Consider the following 8,443-nt stretch of genomic DNA (forward strand, 5'->3'; position numbering starts at 1 on the left):
TTTACTAGACCCATGCTGCAGATCCAAAATGGATTATTGGTCTCTGAAAAATGTCACTGCGATTTTTCAAAGCCATTGTCCATCCAGAGACCCTCTACTGTATCTGTAGGTCTCAACGCTCCATTGTTAACAGCTTTGGATAAAATACTTGTTAGAGACCAGAGACAGATTCAAAACACACACACACACACACACACACACACACACACACACACACACACACACACACACACACACACACACACACACACACACACACACACACACACAGTGACTCTCTTTAAGTGTCAGTAGATAAAGGAGCATAGCTCAGTCTTCCAGCCATAACACTCGGTATCGGTATGGTTTGACTCCCTCTTTAAGGATGGGGAATCAGAACTATTCTGAAGTTGTTAAGCCTTTAAGATGTATTCTATGATGTACAGTATATTAGTTTTACATTATGAATGATGTACAATTCTCTGATGTTTCATGTTCAAGCTCAGACAGCTATTTTACGTGACTAACATAAATGTTTAAAATATGATTGAGCTCTTAGAGTCCTCTTACACAGAGAAAATAAAGTTTAACGTCTAATTAATTCATTTATTTTTTTATGTTTAGTGGATTTAATCCTCCTTTTAGACAAACAACCCATCAAAATAAAATGCTAATAGCCTAAAAAGGAGCTGTTGTTTTTTCTAGATCCTCTTGTATTGTGGAAGACACACTTCCAAGTAAAAAAAAATTACGAACCAAAAATGATTTTATTATAATCAACGGTTAACAGAAACTTGGCCTCGGTACGACACAAGCTCATTGTTAGCGGGGGAGGCAGGCACAAAGACAAAGCTTTCGTAAACAATGCAAAAATGGCAGAAAATGCTCTGTGTCACTGCCTCCAACTAGCTAATCCCTCTCTGCTCTGAAAAAAAGACAGGCTAGCTCCCCAGGTGCTAGGATACGCACCTGTTCTCCCTTTAATTGTCATGAAGCAAAGACACTCTCTCGTTTACACCTAATTTCATGGCTGCGCTCTCTCTTTATCTCTCTCACTCTCTTTTTCTATTTCTCTCTCTCCCATGATTTATTAATGAGGGACATGCTTGTTTTACACACCACGTAGGAGTCATGTGGTGGAGCCCTGTGGGGCCCTGGGCCTGCCATGCCAAGCCAGCCTGTAATCTGCTTACAAACAGAGGACACAGGCTCGTTCGCCTCACCAATTACAGCTTACTCTCCAATCCTGGCATCATGGCTGGGCGTGGGTTGTGCTGGTTGGAGATCTTTTTATGATGTCCTTCAAAGAGGAGATAGAAGACAGTATCTGCTGTCAGCAGGTGACTCATGACCTGAGTGTGTGTCATGTGCATGATGTGACCAGTTACAACTAGAGTAAAATCTCCCTGTATGGACGTCATGATGTGTTTAGTGTCGCTTTGAAAATGGAAAGAATGTTGTAGCTCGAGGCAAGGTCGCCAGAGCTGCCAGGTAATATCAGCGTATATCATCTCTTAACTGACTGGGGTGGACGGTATGTCAACTGGACAACTTACAATGTACATGGCAACTTCAGGTGACATTTCCATGATCTCCGCTCCAGCAGACACCTCTCAGAACTGACTGTACAGATGTAGGATCTTAATTTAAAAAAATCCAGTTAAGAACAAATTCATATTTACAATGACGGCCTACACCAGCCAAACCCGGACGACGCTGGGCCAATTGTGCGCAGCCGTATGGGACTCCCAATCACGGTCGGTTGTGATACAGCTTGGAATTGAACCAGGGTGTCTCTAGCTCTGAGATGTAGTGCCTTAGACCGCTGCGCCACTCAGGAGCCCCATTTTTCCACCCTGTTGCAAGAGAACTTTCCTGCAATGCAGAAAATGCCAAACTTGTAGAGTATTTGAGGTTTAAAGAAGGCTTCTGAAGTTTGTAATTTCCACTTTGACTGTTTGTGATTTCAGACTTGATTTCCCCTTACAAAAAAAATATTAAATTCCGTTAATTATAATCCACATAATAATTTACATTTCCTGTTGCTGCATTATTTTCCTGCTGTAGCAAACTGGCTCAAATTAAGATCCTACACCTGTAGAAAAACACACAGACAGAAAAACATTTTATTTGCACGAAAGAAAGCTATTTAGAGGTATATCAGTGTTTTGCTATTCATCTTTTATTTCTACTCACACTGTGTATTCTAGATGAAATTGTGCTCAGTTTTAAGTGGTTTCTGAAAGGGCACTGGTGTTCGTCCTGAAATGAATTAGTAACTGGGCAATTCCACAGTAATGGAAACATTTACAAAAAATTATTTAGTGCAGATAAGAGTTCCAAAAACTCTGTTAATTAAATATCTGCTCCAAATGAAGATTCAAAATGTCTACAGAAAGACTGGGCTGTCAGCTATGACATGTCTGCAGAAAGACTGGGCTGTCAGCTATGACATGTCTGCAGAAAGACTGGGCTGTCAGCTATAACATGTCTGCAGAAAGACTGGGCTGTCAGCTATGACATGTCTGCAGAAAGACTGGGCTGTCAGCTATGACATGTCTGCAGAAAGACTGGGCTGTCAGCTATGACATGTCTGTAGAAACAATGGGCTGTCAGCTATGACATGGTACCTTGAGTTAGAAAAAATATATTTTGGTTATTGAAATACAGTAACTGAAGTATATGTACACCAGGTAACATTATTACGGTGACAGAATTTCATCATGGGTCCCTGATCTGTATAATTATGGATATTGTAATATTTGTGTTGTGGAGAAATTACCAGGCAGGAGACGAGAGTACAGTTAGTCTCGTTTAGTCTCATTTAGTCAAAACCCCGTGTCCTCTACAGCCCCCCCCCGGCACAATAGTGCGCATGTGCATTTCCTATTAGGTGTAGAAACGTAACACTGCCGTAATACATTACTGCTTAGTAACAGCATAGTAACTAATATAAACAGATGTAGATCACAGATACTACACTCCTCCCCCATAGTGTTTAACTCCCAGAGAACAAGGTAAATATGTTAGGGAACTACTAATGCAATATCTGAACAATGCATTCTTAAACATTTTTCAACTACTGGGTTGAAGCAGACTTTTCAGAGCCCAGCACAAATCGACAGGATTATTCTGACCCGAAGATTGAATTTGTGTCCTAATAACTAACCCAGGTAATGTCCTTTTCCTTTCCTTTTATCTAGGACATATTAAATAAAGTGTTTGTTTGTTTTACTGTGTCTTACCTCTTGAAACAGCTCAACTCACAGGTCAAGCTTTTGAGGTGCCCTTTGCTGTCGAATAGGATATCTCTGCTCCTCCTGGGCTTCCGGTGGTGGTCCATGTTCGAGTGGAAGGTCAGGCTCTGTCTCTCCCGTTCGTCCACAGTCAGGAGAATAGTCCTGGGGGTCGTTATTGTTCTTGTTCTCTCGGCGTGTGTCTGCTGGAGCGTTGGACTGTAGTAGATGATCCACATGAACGTTTACATGGCAATGTCCAATTTGGACTTGGTAAGTCAAAGGTCCTCTGCATTGCAAGATCACACCTGAGTTCCACAGGCGCTTGAGGTGTCTGAAATCATGTACCATCACCCTCTCTCCTTCTTTGAATTCTCTGACAGTCTTTGAGTGTATGTCAGGAGCTTTCTTCTGCTGTAGCTGGTGCTTTGCCACAGTGCTTGACAAGTCTGGTTTTAACAATGTCAGGCGGGTACGTGGTTGGCGTTTCAGAAACAGTTCAGCTGGTGTACGTTCCGTTACTGTGTGTGGTGTGTTACGGTAAGTGAACAGGAACCGGGGAAGCCTTTGGTGGGTGGGCACAGACTGAACTTCGAGTCTAGTCCAGGCCTTCTTAAAGGTTTGCACGCCTCTCTCCGCTGCTCCGTTTGATGCCGGATGGTAAGGTGGTGACAGGATGTGCCTTACTTCATTATTCTTGAGAAACATTTCAAAATCGTTTGACGTGAAAGGAGGGCCATTGTACGATACGACCTCCTTGACTAGTCCAAAAGATGCAAACAGGTGTCTGAGAAGATTGATGGTCTTCTCAGCTGTGGTCAGTTGAGTAGGGAACACTTCCATCCAGTTGGAATGGACATCGACGACAACAAGGAAATGTTTCTTGTCAATCTCGGCGTAATCCATGGTGTCAATCTCTTGTCAATCTCGGCGTAATCCATGGTGTAGCAGCCAAGGACCTTGGATGAAGAGGGGCAGCAGCAGGCTTGTTGCGAACAGCTTCACAAGGTGAGCAGTAGCCTACATGCTGTTGAATGTCCTGATCCAGTCCAGGTCACCAGAGATAACTGCGGGCGAGTGCTTTCATTCGAGTGATCCCTGGATGTCCCTCATGCAGGTCAGATAGCAGTCTCCTTTGGAATTTGTGAGGTACCACCACCCTTGATCCCCACAGAGCACATCCTTGATCAGTGGACAACTGGTCTTTCTTGTCGATGAATGGACGAAGGTTATCATCATTTACGAAGGTTGACCAACCGCCTAATGTTAAATCCAAGACTTTGGAAAGCATTGGGTCTTTCCTCGTTTCCTCTGCTATGTCTGAAGCAGATATGGACAGTTTGTCGATGAGAGAGATCTGGAAGACTGCTCTATCATCTTCACTATCGGAGTCACTATTGCATGGTAGTCTTGATAGTGCATCTGCATTTGCGAGATCACTGGATCGTCTGTACTCGATCTTGTAGTCGTAGGCTAGCAATATCAGAGCCCAACGTTGCATTCGAAGTGCAGCAAGGGTTGATATGGCTGATTTTGGTCCAAGGATGAACAACAGAGGCTTGTGGTCTGTCAACAGTTGGAACTTCCTTCTGTGCAGGTATTGGTGAAACTTCTTCACTCTGAATATTATGCTTAGGGCTTCCTTCTCAATTTGAGCATAATGTTTCTCACTTGGTGACAGAGTCCGTGATGCAAATGCAATAGGGGGTTCTTCACCTGCCGGTAGAACATGTGAGATGACGGCTCCTACTCCGTATGGAGATGCATCACACGCAAGTCTCAGCTTCATCTCTGTGTCTGTAAGGGCTGTCTGAGGAAGTGGACCAAAATACAGCAGAGTTAGTGTTCGTGATCAATATTTAATTAAGTAACGTGAACACTGTACAAACAAAACAAGAAAACTGACAGCCAAACAGTCCTGTCAGGTGAAACACACTAAACAGAAACAATTACCCACAACGCCAAGGAAAAACACACACTACTATATAGGACTCCCAATCAAAGGCAACTCAACACACCTGCCTTCAATTGGGAGTCCAATCCCAATTAACTAACACATAACACAAAACTCTGCCACGTCCTGACCAAAACTATTACAATTACGTCCTCTGCTGGCCAGGACGTGACAGTACCCCCCCTCAAGGTGCAGACCCCAGAATGCATCTTAAAAAAGAAAACACAAAAAAATCCCCAACAAAACCAATAAACAATACCCCCTAAACAATAAGGGAGGGAAGGGAGGGTGGCTGCCGTCAACGACGGCACTGTGCTACACCCTCCCTCCCCAACCCACCTATCCTGGTGGTGGCTCAGGTGCGGGACATGAACCTCGCTCCACCTTCGGCGTCGCCCACTTCGGTGGCACCGATAGCTGCGCCGGACAGATGGGCCACTCGGGCTGACCCTGGCAGACGGACCACTCTGGCTGGGCCGGAGGACAGGCGGACCACTCGGGCTGGTCCGAAGGACATGCGGGCCACTCGGGCTGGGCCGGAGGACAGGCGGGCCACTCGGGCTGGGCCAGAGGACAGGCGGGCCACTCGGGCTGGGCCGGAGGACAGGCGGGCCACTCGGGCTGGGCCGGAGGACAGGCGGGCCACTCGGGCTGGGCCGGAGGACAGGCGGGCCACTCGGGCTGGGCCGGAGGACAGTCGGGCCACTCCGGCAGCTCCGGGCAGTCGGGCCGCTCTGGCAGCTCCGGGCAGTCGGGCCGCTCTGGCAGCTCCGGGCAGTCGGGCCGCTCTGGCAGCTCCGGGTAGTCGGGCCGCTCTGGCTGATCCGGGCAGTCGGGCCGCTCTGGCTGATCCGGGCAGTCGGGCCGCTCTGGCTGATCCGGGCAGTCGGGCCGCTCTGGCTGATCCGGGCAGTCAGGCCGCTCTGGCGGCTCCTGACTGGCGGGCAGCTCTGGCGACTCCTGACTGGCGGGCAGCTCTGGCGACTCCTGACTGGCGGGCAGCTCTGGCGACTCCTGACTGGCGGGCAGCTCTGGCGACTCCTGACTGGCGGGCAGCTCTGGCGACTCCTGACTGGCGGGCAGCTCTGGCGACTCCTGACTGGCGGGCAGCTCTGGCGACTCCTGACTGGCGGGCAGCTCTGGCGGTCTTGAGTGCAGGGTTGGCATCACCCCTTCAGGCTCGATGCTTACTTCGCCCTGGCACCTGCGGGGCGCTGGTACAGGGCGGACTGGGCTGTGAGTGCGTCTCGACGAGATAGTGCGCACCTCAGCGAAACATGGCTCCCTCCACCTCATACGCTCCTCCATGTAATCACGGGTAGCTGGCTTACGGCTCTTCCTTGGCCTAGCCAAACTACCCGTGTGCCCCCCAAAATGTTTTATTGGGGGTGCCTCTCGGGCTTCCTACCCAGCCGTGTTCCCTCATACCGCTGCCGTTGGTTCTTCTGTCCTCCTGCCTCCGCTCTTCTGAGTGCCTCCACCTGTTCCCATGGGAGGCGATCCCTTCCATCCAGGATCTCCGCCCATGTGTAGGATCCCTTGCCGTTCAGGATATCCTCCCATGTCCACGAGTCCATAACGCTGTACTCCTGTTGCTGCTCCTTGCTCCTCCGCTGCTTGGTCCTTTGGTGGTGGGTAATTCTGTAAGGGCTGTCTGAGGAAGTGGACCAAAATGCAGCAGAGTTAGTGTTCATGATCAATATTTAATTAAGTAACGTGAACACTGTACAAACAAAACAAGAAAACTGACAGCCAAACAGTCCTGTCAGGTGAAACACACTAAACAGAAACAATTACCCACAACCCCAAGGAAAAACACACACTACTATATAGGACTCCCAATCAAAGGCAACTCAACACACCTGCCTTCAATTGGGAGTCCAATCCCAATTAACTAACACATAACACAAAACTCTGCCACGTCCTGACCAAAACTAATACAATTACGCCCTCTGCTGGCCAGGACATGACAGTGTCGTAGTGGGCAAGCCACTTGCTCTTTAGCAGACGCTGTTTGCAAGTCTTGAATGCTTCTTTGCATTGTGGGGACCAATTCCACTTTGTATCGCCCTGCAGCAGTTGGTGAAGTGGATGCAACAATGTGGACAAGTTTGCCACAACCTTTCCGTAATAGTTCAGGAGCCCCAAAAATGACCTCAACTCTGAGATATTTGTGGGTGCTGGTGTATTTACGATTGCTTCCACCTTACTGTTGGTTGGGTGCAGGTCTTGTGCATCAATCTCGTATCCGAGATACTCAACTGAGTCCTGGAGGAACTCACACTTGCTGCATTTCATTCTCACTCCATATTTCTCCAGTCTTGGCATCACTTTGTCCAGCACTACAAGGTGCTCTCCAATGGTTGGTGCTGACACGGGGATGTCGTCCATGAAGCACACAACATCGTCTATACCGTCCAAGATCTAATCCATTGTGTGTTGGAATATCTCTGGAACTGTCGAGATTCCATAGGCTAAGCGATTGAATCTGAATAGCCCTTTGTGTGTATTGATGGTCAGATACTGTTCTGACTCCAGATCCAGCTTCAGTTGCTGATAAGCGAATGCCAGGTCCAGCTTACTGAAAACCTTCCCCCCAGCTAGAGTGGCAAACAGATCTTCAGCGTTTGGTAGGGGATATTCCTCTGGTAGTATGCAGCGATTTACTGTGACCTTGTAGTCTCCGCACATTCTGATGGTCTTGTCTTTCTTTGGGACTACAACGATCGGAGCGGCCCAGTCGCTCCTCTCTACTTTCGTGATGGTGTTATTCTTCTGTAGAAGGCCCAGTTCCTTCTCTAATGCTTCCTTAAGAGCATAGGGAACTGAACGTGGTTTGTGAAAGATAGGCTTGGTTCCTTCTTGCACTCTGACTTTTGCTGTGAAGTCTTGTATTTCGCCGTAGCCATCTTTGAAAAGTTCTTTGTGCTTCTCCAGCATGTTAGTGAGTGTAGCCTGACTCACTGGTTTGTCATTTCTCAAACTGAAGATTTCTCTCCAGTTCAACTTGATCTTTTGTAGCCAGTTTCTGCCTAGCAAGGCTGATTTTTCTCCTTTAACAATGACAAGCGGTAGCATCCACTCCTTCCCCTCATACTGGACTGGTACCTGGATCTGCCCTAACACATGAATAGTGTCACCAGTGTATGAAGAAAGGCGGATGGACGCTGGCTGAAGAGGGCACTCTTTCAGTTTTTCTTTGTAGAGTCTCTCTGGAACCAGAGATACAGACGCTCCGGTGTCCAGCTACATTTGTACTGGTTTTACATGCTGA

General features: G+C 47.6%; 1 pseudogene; it reads right to left on the minus strand.

The window, feature by feature from the left end:
• Window positions 1-8,109, minus strand: part of LOC123741833 (uncharacterized protein K02A2.6-like) — a 48,117-nt pseudogene extending 40,008 nt beyond the window's left edge.
• Between the last annotated feature and the right edge of the window lie 334 nt (window positions 8,110-8,443).

This window comes from Salmo salar, chromosome ssa03 (assembly GCF_905237065.1).
Source record: "Salmo salar chromosome ssa03, Ssal_v3.1, whole genome shotgun sequence".
Lineage (NCBI taxonomy): Eukaryota > Metazoa > Chordata > Actinopteri > Salmoniformes > Salmonidae > Salmo > Salmo salar.